Source organism: Chrysemys picta, chromosome 9 (genome assembly GCF_011386835.1).
Source record: "Chrysemys picta bellii isolate R12L10 chromosome 9, ASM1138683v2, whole genome shotgun sequence".
Taxonomy (NCBI): domain Eukaryota; kingdom Metazoa; phylum Chordata; order Testudines; family Emydidae; genus Chrysemys; species Chrysemys picta.
Window position 1 is genome coordinate 88002264 of NC_088799.1, and position 18218 is coordinate 88020481.

General features: G+C 41.0%; 2 protein-coding genes across 4 annotated transcripts in view; both read right to left on the bottom strand.

Annotated features, from left to right (window-relative positions):
* LOC135973540 (uncharacterized) overlaps positions 1-18218 on the bottom strand; it is a 904472-nt gene that overhangs the window by 869139 nt on the left and 17115 nt on the right. The gene's annotated exons all lie outside the window — the stretch shown is intronic.
* GAB3 (GRB2 associated binding protein 3) overlaps positions 1-18218 on the bottom strand; it is a 109323-nt gene that overhangs the window by 54622 nt on the left and 36483 nt on the right. Inside the window, exon 2 of one of the 3 annotated variants that reach the window (XM_065557300.1) lies at positions 14644-14752. The exons of the other annotated variants lie outside the window; for them this stretch is intronic. The gene's annotated coding sequence lies outside the window, so the exon portion shown is untranslated. The remainder of the gene's footprint in view (positions 1-14643; positions 14753-18218) is intronic. 3 annotated transcript variants of the gene reach the window in all.

An 18218-nucleotide genomic window follows, 5' to 3' on the forward strand; every position in this document is an offset into this window, starting at 1 on the left:
AGGCTCCAATCCAGCGAAGCACTTGAGCATGTGCTTACTGTTAAGCACCTGAGTAGTCCCACTGACTACAAATGGGACTCCCTCACGTGCTGAAAAATTATGCAGACACGTAAGTGCTTTGCTGGACTGGGGGCAGAGTAGTCAACACCTTGAAGGACTGAGTCCTGTAGGAACTATCCAGTCTTACTGGGTGAAATCCTGGTTCCACTGAAGTCAATGGCAAAGCTCCCGCTGACTTCAATGGGTGCAGGATTTCATCCCTCGGGCCTGTAAAAGTGGGGTAGAAATCTCATGGGATGAGGTCTTCTGGTCAGATTCCTGCCACTTCATGCTTCAGGGCAGACTGGAAGGGAACACCCCTGACGAAATCCTGGCCAAACTCCAGTGGACTTCAGGATTTCACTCCATGTTTTGAACAATTCCAGTGCCAGTTGGAACTGAGAAGTGATGGGATGCATCCACTGAGGTCAATGGGAGCTTTTCCACTCACGTCAATAGGGCAGATTGTGTCTACACTTACTCTCAATAAATATTACCTAACTTCACAAATAGCCCTATAGATTTCAATGGGGCCACTTGTGGACTAAGATAGGAGTGGTTCTTGTGTTTAATCTACAAATATTTGCCTCTTGGCCTCAGTTCAAGTTTTGGGAAAAGATTACTTTCCCATCTGAACTGGCTTGCACACCTATACAGCTATATTGTCCATATCTGGCTACAGCTTTATAAATAGTTCTGGATGATGTCAATACATCAGTCTATAACATACAGAAGAGCACTATGCATACATATAACACTGCATGCTATTTTCCAGAAGTATTTGTTTTAATTTTGATATGAATTCCTGTCAGCTGAATTTATGCCCCATTCTCTGAAGATTCTATCCCACAAGTTTACTGATAAGAGGTGTTGTGGAAATCGCAAAATTTGAGCCAATACTGGAAAAAGATACGGTGAGCTCTCTGGGAAGGCAGTAAGTTTTCATTTATGTGTGGACAGTGCCTGGCACATTGTGGGCACCACCAGGGCACAAGTGATAAATAAATAATTAACATTTTAAAATTGTAAATATGAGTATTTGCCCTGGAAACTTGATTCTACTAGTCATGCTGATCCAATCAGTGAATAGAAACACACCATGTGATTCGTGCATCCAATCAAAGCTAACCATCATAGCTCAAATTTCAGTAATTGAGTACTTACAAAAACCTGACATTTGAACAACTTACAAATCAAGACTTATTTGTCAGAATTATTCACTCAATAATTCTAAGCCTGAACTCACTCAAGAAAATAGTTACATGCTTGTAGGCAATTCACAAACAAAAACAAACAAGACAAAAGTGACAGGTTTCAGAGTAGCAGCCGTGTTAGTCTGTAGCCGCAAAAAGAACAGGAGTACTTGTGGCACCTTAGAGACTAACAAATTTATTAGAGCATAAGCTTTCGTTTATTCCACTCTATATGCATCCGAAGAAGTGGGCTGTAGTCCACAAAAGCTTATGCTCTAATAAATTTGTTAGTCTCTAAGACAAAAGTGGTGACATTTGTTGAATAAATTATTTGTTCAGATTGTATATACATGTATATTACTGGTATGTATAATATTTTGCACATACATACACCACCCTTTGCCCACCCACCCACCCACACAGGATGGACCTGAACTCTGCACAACAGAGTTTGAATTTGGATCTGAACTCCATTTTAGGCCCATCCGTACTTTGTACATTGGCATTATTTGAAAAACACTGAAGATCAAGCAATAACAATAGGAACCTCTGAATAGTTGATATACACGAGATTGCTTAATTCAGAGTACAGTACTAGGATAATTACAAAGTTACCCTAAGGAATTTAAAAAGCTCATCTCCGTGGTTTTTATCTGGATTTTTACCACCCAAGATGTGTTTTTTTTCCTTTCTGTATCTGATTAGGAATAGTTCAGTTTTAAGAACTTATTTTTTCTCTTCTTTAAAAGCGACTCTGAATTATTCTTCCCTGATTTTACATTTCATAGGAGCTGGATTTCTGGACTTTTTTTTAGAATTACTTTTTGGCCTTATTTAGTTTGTGGAAACATGCTGATCATTCATCGGGTTGTCTAGGATAACGCATTGACATTTGTCTGCCTTTTTCATTTCAAAATACATAAATGTAATACAAAATAAAAACAGAAGACTATATGCCACTTTTGAGTTTATGTAATTCATTTATTTTTAAGAATTCCTTGTGAGTTGTTGGTTGTGTGGTTTTTTATTTCTTTTCTTTTTTTTCTTTTTCTGCATTATCTGGCTCCTGCAAACAAGCAGCATTCTGAGTGGAAATATAGTTTTAAAAATTCACATTTTCATTCCCTATATGAAAAAAAATCTACTTTCCTTTGAATTCTAACTACCATTTCTAGCTACATTCTGCACATGGGTAAAGTTGGCTCAAGCATCTAAGCATTTATTACTTAAACTTCTCATGCTCATGAGATAAGCCTATGTGAAGTTCCACGCTCTGGTGTGGAAAGGGAACACTGGATGTGAAATTCTACAGACAAGTGCTTTGTTTCTCAGTGTGTCGATTTCACCCTCTGCCTACCCTATACCAGCGCACATGTTAAAAGGGTAAATTGGAATTGGAACTTAGGGCCTGGTCCAAAGCCCATGGAAGTCAATGGGAGTCTTTTTGTTGCCATCAAGAGGACTTTGGAATGGATCAGACAGGACTGAGCACTTCACTTACACAAGTGGTTCACATACAGGTTAAGTCTTTTTAATATTGTTTGCTAATATTGGTGTGCATTATGTCTTTTAGTTAGACAATGTGTCACTGACTTGCATACTTTGCATAACATTGCTTTTAATTTATGGACTGTAACTTATCTAAGGTAGTGAAAAGTCATAAGACTAAATCAAATACTAACTAGGGTGTATTTGTTGTTTGTTTTAAATTACATTACTCTCAAACTTCCCTTGCTTAACCAAACGATGAAATCACGGTGTTCAAAACTATTAAATCATTTCCTCACCATCAGAATATAATAGGTCAGATATGGAAAACAATTAAAATTGGCACATTGCACACTGAACCTCCTTAGAACTGTGAATTATACATTTCCCTTTATATTTCTGATTCATACGTTACCCTCCTATCACAACACTATTGTGAGGTAATGTGTCCCTAAATCTATTTCCTTGGAATTCTCAGTTCTTCCCTTCATGGTCCGACTCTTCTAGGCACAGCAAAAATGCAATTGCCTAAACTACAGGCAGACAGGACTGTATTTTCAAACAGGTGCTTTCTCTTTGGGATTACCTTATGCAATTTGTTAGGAGTTTTTAAGGCAGGCTTTTACCAGGGCAGCAGAAGTAAAACTCCATGTAAAACTCTACAATTAATAAAACAATTTTTTGGGGGAGGGAAGGGGGAAATGCTTTGGAAAGAAAAGTTCAGAGACTATAGCTTGATCTATTGGGAACAATGGGCAATTAAATGTGCTCAGTGATACCTTAAATACATGTCATGTGGGAGAGGAGTAATAGCTCCCTTTACATCATTTCACAAACGGTCACAATGCTAAATATTTGAAACAGGGCCAAATTCTCAGCTGCTATAAACAGGCATAATTCCTCATAAAGTCAATGGAGCTAAGCTGATTTATACCCGTTTTGGATCGGGGGGGGGAGGGGGTCTTAATCTTTTTAAAAACAGTTTTGCACCATTCTCAGTAATCAGCATCGATGATAAAAATGTGTGTTTGTGGAATGGTTACTTGAGTTCACCTCCACGAAAGTGCTGATAACAAACCAACAGGGTTTTTCCACAATCATTTTCAGAACTGCAGCACTTATTTCTGCTTTTCTGTAACGTCTCTCTATCTACTGCTTCATCTCCTCTCCGTCCCTTCCCCATCCCTTCTTTTGCTGAAGTCCCACAGTGCCATGGTTTTCACTTCCTGAAGTACATCCAGTGACTGAGGTCACAGATTAATTGTAAAGCCTCAAATCCCAGTTGACGAAGCATTTTCTGGTGGCTTTGCATGCACCTTCTGGTTGGCTTGATCCCAGCCACCTATCTCCCACTGATCCTGTGCGTGCACCTGACTAGGGCTAGAGCAACGGTGATCACCTGGGGACAGAAATAGGGAGCAATGCTGAACATTTGGTAGACTGGGGTTTTTAATAGTGTTTATTATTTGTATTGCTGTGGCATGTCGATGCCAGGGCCCCATTGTGCTAGGCACTGTACAGAAATGGAACAGACAGTTCAGTGTTTTTCAGAGGTAAGTACAGGGAAGTGGGGTGTTGACACGGGGACAGATTCTCTGACCTGCTCTGCCCCCATTGTGCTGCAGGAGTTGTGTACAGGGGGTAGAAACTAATCCTAAACCCCTAGCTGAAGATACCCTCATGCTGGAGAAACCTCAGCTGGTGTGATGCTGGCATAGCTAACTACTATGAAGCTTCTGGCACAGGGAGTCGGATGGGGCAAGCTTAGAAGCTGATCTAATCTATATGCAGGGCTGGGAGCAGGCAGAGAATAAGGCAGCCATCACCAGCTAACTGTCAAAGCTGTTTACTGACAGAAAACTGGGTTCGTTTTTTTGCAGAAAGCATCTGCTTTTGTTGGTGACACTGATGTCCTAGAAGTATGTCTAAACCGGCGTTACCTTGAGTGTCTTATTCAAAGGGAACGTTAATGAGAGGGTTAGGGCCAAAGTGAAACATGAAAGGAAACATGTGGAGCCGCAGCCTAGTAAAGCATCAATGCCACTTCATGAAGGATGGGAGTGGGTAGAGCAGGAAAGCTGACCCAAGAAGGAAGAAAGAGGGAGCAAAATGCAGGAGTCAGTGAGCATGTGGAGAGATGACTGGGTTCTTCAGAAGCACCGGAAGACCTTTTCCTTTTATTGGGTCAGTCAGAGAAGCCCATTCCCAAGGGTGTTCAAGGCTCATCAAGGTTAGGAAGAGCTCTATGCATAGAGGAGACCCCTGCCCAGGGGAGTAAGGCACCAGAAGTTACTGCAATGGCTTCAGTCTTCCTGCTATACAGCTCTGTCCAGCTCCAAAGTCAGTGCTTATGGGTCTTAATATCCCTCCCAACCCTCCCTTTCCGTCAGAGCACAATTGTGATCACAGAAACATGGCTGCTTTTCAAAATCAGATCCTCAGGCTTTCTGGTGGGTGGAGTAACCCCAACTCACATGGGGCAAAAGTAGAGAGAAGGCAGCTACTTAAACTGTATTAGATTTTTCTGGCATGACAGATCATTGAAACCTGCATCTTCATCTGGATTGTGAAGACATTAAAAAAACAATGTGATGTAATGTTGATGGATACTAAGGAATTATGGGTAGTCTGAACGTAATGCCACCCGAATGTCATCCCGTTAAAAAAATCCTACAGGCCAAGAAATCCAAGGAGCTTTAGAAACCACATTGCAATCGGAGGCTTTCCTTATGCAGAATGGTTTTCCTTGCATGCAGGGACTGAAGGGTAAAAACTAAGCAGGAGTCATATTAAGAGAGCTGGACTACATATTGCTCTGAGAGGACGGAGAAGTGGCTAGGAGCCAATATTAATTTGCCAGGCAAGAAAATATTAGAGTCCTGAGGGACAGTGGGCCTCATGGAGCTTGAAGAGAGCTGCTTTGGTAATTTGGCTGTTATATTTTCTTCTTCACTCTCCCAGGGCTGACCGACAGCTTCCATAGTCCATTCTGAGCCCCGACTCACCTTCACTTCCTCTGGGAGCCTGTGACCCACTGGGAACTGGAGTCCAGGCATGTCAGGATGAGAGTGCGCAGAAGGCTGGCAGTCACCAGGACATGATTTCTTGCTACACGCTCCCCTCTGTTCTGCCCTGCAGTTGCTGCTGCGACTGCTAGGGCTGATATTGCTGGCAACGCTGCAGCCTGGTGTTTTTTGACCTTTTACTCTTCCAGAGATAGAAATGGGATTTGTCTGAGGCTTGGAATAACTTCCTGTGATTGTGCTGGAGAGGGCTAGTCTGACTGGCTAGATAGCTATGTCTGTCGGGCCTGCTTAGGAAAGGAGAAAGTCTCTGCTGTGTGACTAACTGGAGAAAGATATAAAAGATCCTGAAGAGGCCACATGTGTATTAGAATTGTGCAAGGACTCAGTTACCCCACCCTGCCGTGTTAGGGCAGCAGTGCTTTGCACTGTCATTGAGCCAATAATGTAGAACCACTGACAACTCTTAAAGCTGACCTCTTGCGTGTATCTTTTATAGCTATTCCTCCGAGGCTAACTCAGACATCCTTTTTGGAGTAGCGTTTGTGCATGCGTGCGTGTGTGAGAATGAGAAAGGAAAAAAATCAATCCTTTGGGATTCTAGGAGCATATAATTGTTGTATCACGCCCACACCAGCTCTCCCTAGTTCCCAACTATGGTCAGAGTAAGGCACTGACTCCGAATAGAAGCTAAGGATCAGGGCAGGCAGGGCTGCTCCATCTGCATTAAACATTTTACAGTGGGGCCTCTATTACTTCTCAGATTCATCCCACCCACTGGAGATCCCACCAGCACAACTTTCAAGCAGAAGAGATCTGTGTATGGGTCTGGGAGTCGGCAACTCCTTTGTTATCATTCTAGCTCTGACGCTGACTCTCTGTGTGGCCTGGAGAAAGTCACTTGAGCTCTCTGTGCCCAACTGTTACATCTGTAAAATAGGGCTACTCCTATTTACCTGATGGGGGAAGATTAGTATCTGAACAGCACTATGAAAGTGCAAAGAGCCATATACCAGTGTTATTATTTGTATTACGCTGGTCTACAATTTTTGAGAAGTCGTCTGCTTCAGAGATAAAATGTGCTATTTATTATGTATTTTGATGTGCTGAATTCAAATATGACAATTAAAACAACTGATTGGCTACTGTTTCTAAGATATTTAAGTTTTTACATTTTATGTCTATGTATATTGTGTAGATAGTAGAGTTTTAATCACAAATTGTAAACCTAGGTCTTTTCATGTGTTTATGGTTGCTTTACATGATAATATTTCACCTGTCCTGTTTATGTAACACTTTAAAAATCAGCAAAAGGGTTATATAAATAAAATTTATTATGAAACAAAAGGCAAAAAACTATTATGTACATAGTTTAGTCCTATTCACAGTCCACTTTTTCTTCTTTGACACACCTTTCCCAACTGGAGGCACCATGCAGAAGTAACAATTGCTGGTATGATCTGTTGGCTCTCTCCAAATCATTGGCACTGCAAAAGACACAGATTTCCTTTTCCTGTTCTACCACTGGCAAAGATTTGTTGCACAAGTATTGCAGCATATGTGTGGGGCCCACCTCTTGTTCTGATCTCCAATTTTGCAGCCAAAATAAAGGTGATACGCTTTCTTAACCATAGTGGTTATACTGCGCTTTTGTAATGCAAAAGTCACTTCACCACAAACATAGCAGAAGTGATCTGCACTGTTCACACAAGTACGAGGCATCTCTGCTCACTTTGGCTAAACAGAAATGTGTCCCTTTGCAAAATCAAACACTGACAAATAAGAGAGCATGACACTGTATGATTTCTAGAGCTGATATAGGGCAATTTGTTCAGCAGAGTGATGTAAGCTTCGTTATGATTGCATCATCCATGACTTCTAGGAATAACATGATGCAATTCAGATCATGTATGACGCAATACCAGCTTCAGATTGCATCATTCATTTTTTGCCTAAAAAGCAAGTACTATCCAAACCCAGTCATAGATTTATTCATAGACCCAGTCAAAGATGTATTTTAGTCATTTCTGGTTTAAATGGAGATCCCTTCCCTTTATAACTCACTTATCCTCTGCCATTCCCAAGTCAAGGGTCGTATATACTGACCCAATAGCATATCTTGAAAACTAGAGCCAATCAACAATTTTAAGCATCATTTTCGTTCTCAGTGACCCAGAATTAGTAAAGTTTGACTACATTTATTTCAGAAGCATTTTGGCTGTAGAGCAGTGTTACCATAGTGGTCAGGCATGGCCCAGAACCCCACTGTGTTAGGTGCTGTAGAAACACAACAGGCACTCCCAAAAGAAAGAGTGTACCGTCATAAGCATTGCACTGCAAGTGCTAAGCATTATTAGCAAAGTTCCTGTCCCTCTCACAGGGAGATTAGTGCCACAGTCACATATTCCAGCCTGGGAACCAGACCATGCTCCCTTTGGAGCCCAGGGAACAGCTTTTACTTGACTGTCCAGCAGACCAGCTGTTATGGTTTTGGTGTTTTTTTAAAGCATCATCTCTGATACTCTCAGCCATTTGCTGGCACAGTGAATGAGGAACCAAGTGGGGGACCAAATCTGGACGGTCACCTGTTGGCAGGCAGAGTCGCTGGAAGCCCTTGTGAAGTGAGGGAGCATATATTTTAAACAATGGCTTTTAAAGCAAAGTCTTAGGCTGTATTGTATCAGATAAATTATTTTCTAATACTGTACTGATCATCAGGCAAATGACTGTGTGCAAGTCATATGTGCTGGCGTTTTCCTCCGTGACTCACCCTGCAGACTGACTGATTCTGATATCCTCAATATAGACAGACCCTTAGTCACATTTGCCTCTGAATTTAACAATATAACTGTAGAGTTTTGCTCCTTGACACAAGAAGTCAAGCTTTTCCATCCAAAGCTCCTGGATCCACTAAAAACAACACAATCAACTATGGATATATGCACATGTCACCATTATGACATTTTTGGGTGATTCTTCTTCATCACTAGGATAGTCTCATGACTCATTGAGCAAATTCTGTTTCAGCAGCAGAAAGTAACACTGTCCTTTTACACCTGTTTTCAAGGGGATCTCAAAGCCCTGTGCGAACAACGGTCTAGAGGTTGGATACAGAACAGATAGCCACCCCGGATACAAATATATATCACCACAAAGATTGTTGCTGGATCAGATGTTCACAGCAGTAAAATCCCCATACCAAGCTTATGTTAAATAACAAAATTATAGACTATCCCAAGACTGTCACTCATATAGCATTGCAGTTTCAAAACAAACTGGACCTCTGCTACCGGAATAAAATAGATTAAAGCCTTAGCATCTTGCAAAGGTTTGGGCAGATGCCCAATATGCACTGTGAGCAGCCCCACTGAAGTCACTGGGGCCAAAGATAATCATCAAAAACGCATCTAAAACTGTTATTGAGGCTTTCACCATATTTTGGAGCAGGGTACACAGGAAACAATGTGGTTCCAAGACACTTTTCACCAAGTGCCATTCCTTTCAAATGCAGATTTGTTCCAAACAGTATTATATGGTGTACAGTTCTAATAATGCAACACTGCTTCCTCCTATGCCCATCCTGTCTCCAGTGGATGAAAACAGCATGTATATGAAACATGTATTTGCAATTAAAAAAAAAAAAGTTAAAAGAAACCAAGTGAATCTTCATGCAAAGATTTTTACACTGCAAGCCTATTTACTTAAAACCACAAACATCTTTTGCATGCATCAGTCTTTCTGAGCAGATTAAAACAAAAATAAGAAAAAAAATCACTGTATTAGGTTAGGGGGAAAAATCAGTTGCATCTTTTCCCTTTCCCCCTTCCAGATTTGCACACGCACACACACACACACACACACACACACGTTTTCTGGGTAGATTTCCTTTTGGTATACACACACACACACACACACGTTTTCTGGGTAGATTTACTTTTGGTGCAACTGTATGTTTAGAAATAACAACCAATGTTTTCAAAATTGATTTTAGGGGCTTCTAGTATTCAGACAAAAGCAGGCCCATTAAGGTGTCTCAAGCTGAGCATGCAAAACCAAGGAGTCACCCAAAATCACCAGTTACTTTTGAAAATGGAGGCCATTAGTTCCAATAATTCAACAATTATTTGCTTTTGTAATTTGATTTAATTCCAACTCTGGCCGCAAAACGGGAAGCTATGCTAATCAAGTGCCGCAGCATGTTGTGCTGTGGTACCTGTAGCGTCACGTTAACAACAACAAAACTCAAACACAACCTGCAAAATTTATAGAATGCACCACACAATGAGCATGTCAGAACCTACAAAAGGAAGTGCGAAGTTCACTGTGACCCATTTTGCTAGCTGAATCACAGAAAAAGCGATGTGAGAAAAGGGTTGTTTTGAGTACAGAATAAAAAACAAACATGAGTCTTTTGATCCTTAAACCTCAATAGAGTTAATGCTATTTAAAAAATACAATCTTTAAATCTAAAGGGAATAAATTAATGATTCAACCACCCAGACAGAAATCTGAAGAGAAACGACTCCTCTTTGGTTGAAAGCAGTTTTCTCTGAGTACCAAAGAAGCCGTTTAGCCAGTACATTTGTCATCAAAATATAGACCTCAATCTCAGACGGTACTTAAGCATATGCTTAACATCAAGCACATGAGTAGTCAATCTTCAATGGCAATAGTCACGTGCATGTGCTTATATACCTGCTGGACGTTAATGTGTCTGGGCCACAATTTGAGTCCTTTGCTCTGTTTTCATTGTTGGATGTCTGAGTGTTTGAGTAAAGATTGAGTGAAAATGTCCTAAGGATTTTAGGATTTGGTTCCAAGCAACTGAATTGCTCATATTTGACTGTTCTTCTTAATGTAGAGACAGGATAGGAAGGTTTTCTTTCTGAATCAATGAGCCTAACTCACCCTGGTTACATTAAACATGATCGAGCACTACTAAGGCAAATGAGAAAATCCTCTAAAGCCAATTCCAGGGGAAAACATGCACCAGATGGAAATGCATGTATGAGTGACTTACATATACTGAACTAAACCTTCATGTCTTTACTCAAGACTTGACTGGGAGTTCGAAAGGGTCTCCTCACAGAGATTTCTCCCTAGATGCTCCATTGAGGGTTGGGGTGGGGTTTACCCATCCACGGGACAAGTCATGGATCCAGCCCCTGAGTACGTCTTGGAATCCACATGCATCCAAAGACGTCAGGGGAAGGAAGAGTATATGGATGTTTGCCCTCTAAGGACCTTGGGATGTGGCCTACAATATGCATTTTAAACTGGAGACAAATGTCCAAGGGGAAGGCTCTCGTCACTACTACACCAATGCAATCTCTCTTCTGTCTCAAAGGCCACCAGGACTATGACTCATGCTCACAGCCATCATATTATTAACTTTATTCCAGCTAGTTATTTCTGGCATTGGGCAGCCAAAATATTTAGTGCTTCCAGTGTAACTATAGAAATGACAACAACAAACACCAGCAGACTGACCCTGGGTCAGGAGAAAAACAAGATCTGAAGACCTCTAATTTTTTGCCTATCGCGATGTAAACGAGAGGAAAGTGAATTTAAGCCTAGATGACAATGCTATAAGTTTACCAGCTACCTGGAAGATGCTTACCAGAGTTAAGGAACATGAGAATACTGGTATTTCCCTATTAGCTAAGGCATGGGCCCAGTCCAGCTACTACTGAAGTTAATGGCCATTCCTCAATGAGAGCAGGAGTGGGCATTTTTTGTATTGTGGACTGTATATGTGTTATGTATTGATAGCTGTCTCTCTCTCACATGCATGTTCTGGATAGTATGTGTGTTGGCCTTCAGTTTCTTAAGCCCTGTGAAAATTTCTGTCCAGTTTCCAGTCTCCCTTGACTCATACAGGCTTCCACACACCATCTGTAGAGGTCATAAGAAGTCAGTGCATAATCAGTTTTGGGGGAGGCGAGGGGGGGTTGATTTATGATATTACAAAGAAAGCAGCTCAGGAATCAAAATACTTCCCAGATATACAAGTCACAGACTATAGTGACGTGGGAACCATAATAATAATAATAATCACACCAGCCGAACAAAAATTGTTTGAGCGTCAAGAGGTTTGAATTCCTACAAAATATAAATTACCAGCCTGATCTCCAGAGGTGCTGAGTGCTGCAGCTCCTCTGGTTCAAATAGAGTTGTGGGTGCCCGCCATCTCCTAAAATAAGACTAATATACATATTATAAGTCAGAACTAATTAGGAAATTAAGCATAAGAAGGAACAATTCCAACTTTACTGTAAAATACTCAACTAACTACTCAGTGATCTTTTTGCTGCATTACACATTGTTACAGTGGTTCCTTACAGTAGCAATTTTGAAGCATAGCTCTACGAGAAATAAAATGGATGGTTATACAGTGGAGAGAGATTGTTGTGATCCATTAAGGCACAAGAGAATACTCCCAGCTGACGGCACAGGACTCTCATAGTGGTGCATGGAGCAGTGACAGCCCCAAATGGAGCAGAGCTAATCCCGTGAAGACTTCCAATTCACCAGCATAATAAATTCAATTCCATTTAGTAACATGTACAAAATAATTAGGGCCTCAAAGGTTTTGAGAACAAGAGGAAAATATAATGAAGTTGTATTTTCCTTCTGATTTTCACTGAAAAACATCAATGTAAAAGCTGCCTAGCCCCTCTGGACTAGAGCTATGACTACCAGATGGAAATTCCATTTTACAAAGGATTTTGAGATTCGCAATAAAATACAAAATAAAAATGTTTCAAAACAAAAAGTTGTTTAAAAAAAAAATCATTTCAAAAATTCATTTGACAGTGTCAAAAAATGTTTTTTCCTGGGTTTGTTCCAAAATGAAATTCCAGTGAAATCGACCCAGTCTGGCAAAGAACTTTGATTTCAAAAGAACTGCATATTCCGAAGAAACGTAGTTCTCTCAGTGATTGAGTCATGGGTGGTCTTGCCTAATGGTTGGAGCAACGGTTCGACCGAACAGAGCTGAATCCAGACAGGCAGGGTCCTGGAGCGAAGCCAGAGATCAGAGCCAGGATCAGAAAGCAAAGCCTAAGCTGAAGTCATAGTCAGAAGGCAGAGCCAAGATCCAGAAGCCAAAGCATTAGCCGGAATCAGATTCCGGAGGCATAGCTGAGGGTCAGAGCTGGAAGTCAGAAGAACATAACGTAAGAATGGCCATACTGGGGTCAGACCAAAGGTCCATCTGCCGACAGTGGCCAATGCCAGGTGTCCTGGAGGGAGTGAACCTAACAGGTAATCCTGCCATCCATTTCCACCCTCTGACAAACAGAGGCTAGGGACACCATTCCTTACCCATCCTGGCTAATAGCCATTAATGGACTTAATCTCCATGAATTTATCCACTTCTCTTTTAAACCCTGTTATAGTCCTAACCTTAGGGTAACCAGATGTCCCGATTTTATAGGGACAGTCCTGATATTTGGGGCTTTTTTTTTTGAATATAGACTCCTACTACCCCCAACCCCGTCCCGATTTTTCACACTTGCTGTCTGGTCACCCTACCTAGCCTTCACAACCTCCTCAGGTAAGGAGTTCCACAGGTTGACTGTGCGCTGTGTGAAGTCAGAACGGGGCAGAGAGTGACTGGAGCAGGAGTCAGGGACAGGACCAAGCACAGCTGCAGGCAAGGCGCACACTGAACAGCCGGTGGATGGCAACTGTTGCTACTGAGCTTAAGTATCAGCCTGTTGACTCCTACAGCCAACCAGGTAGCTCAAACAATTCGACAACTTCTGTGAAGGTCAGCTGCGCTCATTAGGTTAGGAAACTTCAGGCTGGCCTCACTGAATTCTGGGAGGCAGGTGGGCGTCTAAACTTCAGGTTGGCCCCTGACAGATTCTCCAACTAGCTCTACTTAGGAGAGTAACTTTAAGACACTCATTGGAAAGTCTTGGCCAGAGGGACTGGCAAAGAAGGTGTTGGGCACTGAACAGTGTGTTGTGAAAATGGCCCTTAAAGGAACATTGTCACTTCTGTCTGAAATTCTGTTGTCAATAACTGTTACCTGTTACAACCCCACTGGCGGTAACTGAATGAAAAGAGCGAAAAATCATTTTTCTCTCTTTTTGAGTTTGTTTGCTTAGTGTATTGGACAGAACTTTACACAAAGCCCATTGCCCTGTTTCCCCTGCACAGACAGTTTCCTTGTTTGTTTGGATGTATCACACAGCAACGGGGGTGAGAACAACATTTAAAAAAAACAATAGGAAATGTCTTTGTAAAACCAAGAGTGGCAGGGGAACTCAGGGATGGTCAAAGTACCTGAAACTACCCTCACTTCAGTTTTCTAAAATGAACTAGATGGTGTTCCTTTAAAGAACAAAGTCCTGATGGTGCTTTGAATAACAAATTATTTATGTTTTATAGTGAAATCGGCACTTTTCTTATTGTCCTATTTCCAGAGCCATAACTCATTTTCATACGATCGCTAATAGCAGCTCTCTTTCCGGCAAAAACAACAACAGAACTACAAAAACTTCTCCCCTCACCCTATTTTTTTAAGGTAAAAGCCAATCCCCAACCGCAAAGGCACAAGAGATTTATCTGAAAGGAAAGGTTGTACACAGAAAGGGTGCTTTCCTTTTTTAGGCTTCATGACTTATTTGTTTAAACCACAGAGAAACATTTGCAGGTTACCCATTTCTGGGCATATGGAAAAAATAAAAATTAAAAAAAAAGGCAAAGCAAATATCACTCAACTGTTTACTTTCACGGTTAATTTTAACCTATGCACCACTTTAGTAAAGAGCCACCAGTAGAAAATAACATTTTGTAAAGCTGTAGAGTTATCACAAGATTCCTTTTCAGAGCAATGTGGAAAGAAACAACAGAACTCCAATTATTAGTTCTTTTTTATTTTAACTTACATCCCACACTGGATACAAATTTAGATGTCAACGCTGAATTCCTCCTACTCTTCTCCTTCGCGTATGACTTTTTCAGTGAAGTGGTTTCTGAGATTATGTGTTAAGGATACTGTGTAAAAAATAAAAGATATTGTGTGCAACAAACAAAAAGGGATCAGATGAAGAGCTGGACTCACATGGGGCTGTTAAGTTCTTAAACCTGGCAACTAGAATGGAAGGGAGCACAATATAAAGCAAATATTAATTACTAATGAAAATAATTTAAATAGTATGTATCTAATTTGCCATATTAGCCAGAGATATTTGGGTTTTTAAAAATTAAATAGTAATGTTAAGGAACCCAACGAATGGATGGGAATATAACTGAGGTAATGATCATATGGAGGACTCTGATGGCTTCAAGATGTTTTCAATAGAGTCTAAAGGATAGGAAACACACCAATGATCTTGCAGTGAAAAAAGATAAGCAGAATACAATTTAGAGGGAAGACGGGGATGGGAGAAGCTGGTACCATATTTGAAAATAAATTCAATAGCAAAATTTCCATGGACTGCAATAGATTTTGCCCTATTACAGTTAACCAAGGGAAAAACAAGAGTAATCAGGAACATACAAACAGCAGATCTTCTATGCAAAGGAAGGATCAGCAAGACCATGCAACGCCTCAAAGAATGAATTATGAAATTACTTCGGTGGGTTCGCTTTACAGAGAGCCAATGACGTGTCTTAAAATTGGAAGGAAATTTAAGAAATACTTAAAGCCAAGTGAAATGTTTGCAGCAAAACTTATAACTAAGTAAACGCTGTCTTGTAGGGGGGTTTCAATTCAAGCACAAGAACCAGTCAAGAAACCGTGGGCCACTTATGGCTTTGCACCAAAAAAAAAATGTGTGAAATTTGTGGTTTCAAATCATTTCAATACACAACCAGGTAAAACTCAGCAGTAGTTTTGCTTTGAGTTTAAGCCAGAAACTCAGAGGGCTGTGAAGCTCACACAGTGTGGAATTGAAGGAAATATTCACAGAGACACCCTGTATAAACTAAATCATTGTGTTTGGTGGAGTGCTCCACCTAATATGGGCAGGTACTCTGGCTGGTACACAGAGAAGGACCTGTAAGTAGAGAACTGTTGTTTTTATTTATATATTATCAACAGCATGCTACCTAGGGTGACCAGACAGCAAGTGTGAAAAATCAGGATGGGGTGGGGGGTAGTAGGAGTATATATAAGAAAAAGACCCAAAAATCGGGACTGTCCCTATAAAAGCAGAACATCTGGTCACCCTAATGCTATCTGCTTTAGAGAAAGGTCTGGGGGGGAGGGATAGTGCAGTGGTTTGAGCATTGGCCTGCTAAACCCCAGATTGTGAGTTGAATCCTTGAGGGGGCCATTTAGGGAACTGGGGTAAAAATCTGTCTGGGGATTGGTCCTGCTTTGAGCAGGAGATTGGCCTAAATGACCTCCTGAGGTCCCTTCCAACCCTGATATTCTATGATGAGAAGGACCCTGCTATAAAGAGCTTAAAATCTAAACAGATGATACACAAATGAAAACTTGGGATGGGACAGAACAGTATGATTCAGCTTTAGATGTTAATACCACATCAGCTGTACTTCCCAGATGTTTAAAAAAGAGAAAAAGCAAACAAGATTACTAACAACAATTCCACTACCACGCCCAACTCTTGTTGTGTAAGGCTTAGTCTACACTATAGCCTATGTCAGCAAAATTTATGACGCTCAGGGCTGTGAATATTCCAACTGTGACGGGACCCCCGGGGTGCAGCCTGGGACCGTGGGACTGCTGTGCCCCCTTAACTTTCTCCAGTCTGGGCAGGCTCTCACAATGCCTTGCTAGAGACCAGCAGCAACCCCTCCAGGTACTGTGATCACTCAGCACAACCACATGCGGAGCCCCACATCCAGCTAGATTGCCTGAATGCTCCCAGAGCCACTCATTAATCACACAGAGAAAGGCACCAGAGCCAAATCCCCCCCAGCTCCCAGAACCATAACTCAGGAATATACCATCTTGCACTGCTCAAGATGAGCAATGCAAATTTATTAATTGGTTCACCACTTCATCAATGAAAAGTGGATATACACCACTTTAAAACTTGAGCAGTTTTGCCATGCACTTCATACAAACTCACTGGTAAAAATAAACAGTTAAACAAATTTATTGACTACAAAAGATAGATTTTAAATGATATTAAGTGATGGGTAAAAAGTCAGAATTAGTTACCAAAATGAAATAAAATATAAGAACACCGTCTAAACTCTCAACCCTAGCAGACTGGGCAACATCTAAATTAAGCAGTTTTTCTCACCCCACTGGATAGTGCAGTTCATGGTACACAGATTTCACCCTTGAAATCTGGGCCAGTCTCCTCTGCTGGAGTCTTAAATCTTCTCAGTGTCCTTGTTGCTTGCAGCATAGGTGGGGCAGGAGAAAGTCCCAGCATGTGGCCGCTGTGTCTGTTTTATACCCTCAGTCTCATGTGCTTGGGGAGCACAAGTCCAGGCACGTCTGGGGGCACTGCTGAGTCTCCAGGCAAGGCTGAGCAATTCCCCTAGTGTGACCTCATGCACAATTATAGCTACTTTGCTGGACAATGGTTGTTGATGGGTTGTTTGATACCCCGCCCGGATGTTGGTTACTTTCCTTGCTGTTGCCTCTGGGGAGCTAATAGCTGGCTGATTCCCCAAGTTACAGCATGTTTTAGCGACAACCATAGAACACATTTCTCATAACTTCATATGCATTAATGATATATATATATATATGGATAGAGAAATGACTTTCAGCAGATCATAACCTTTCCCCTGATACATATAAAGCATGCCTTGTAAGGTAAGATCACGATTATATAAAAATGAGGAATATGGGGGTTACAGGACACTCCCCCAAGGTACAGAATGTCACACCAATCACCCCGCCCCCGAGTGACATAAGTTATACAGATATAAGCGTTTGTGTGCACAGCGCTGGGAGAGCTTCTCCCGCTGACACAGCTTATGCTGCTCGCAGAGATGGTTTTTGTATGCCAGCGGGAGAGCTCTCTCCGGTCAGCATAAACTCAGAGTGTCTTCACCAGACGTGCTGCAGTAGCACAGCTGCATCGGCACATCTGCACTGCTACAGCATGGTACATATAGACATGGCCTTAAACGGAACAGTCATACGGGGTGGAGTGATTTAAATCAAAATGATTAAACTTGCTGATTTTAATAATGATTTAAATCAGCAAGCAGGAAACTTTCGTTTAAATTATTGATTTTCATCTTGGTTTGCATTTGTACTTTTTTTTCCCCTAAAGAAAGGTTGATTCTCATTTGTTGGTATAATTTCATACTTCTTTTTACTAATCAGGAGGAAATATCTATACATATTTATTTAAGCAATTATATAGCTAACATATATTTATTCAGATTGTTCATTTTTATTTTTATTATGTTAGAAAATGGTGAATGACACATTTCTTATTTATTAGATGATTAATTTGTAACTCTTGATTTGTGTAAAGCTGCATTTGGATGGAAACTAGAATTCAATTAAAAATGAATAAAACCA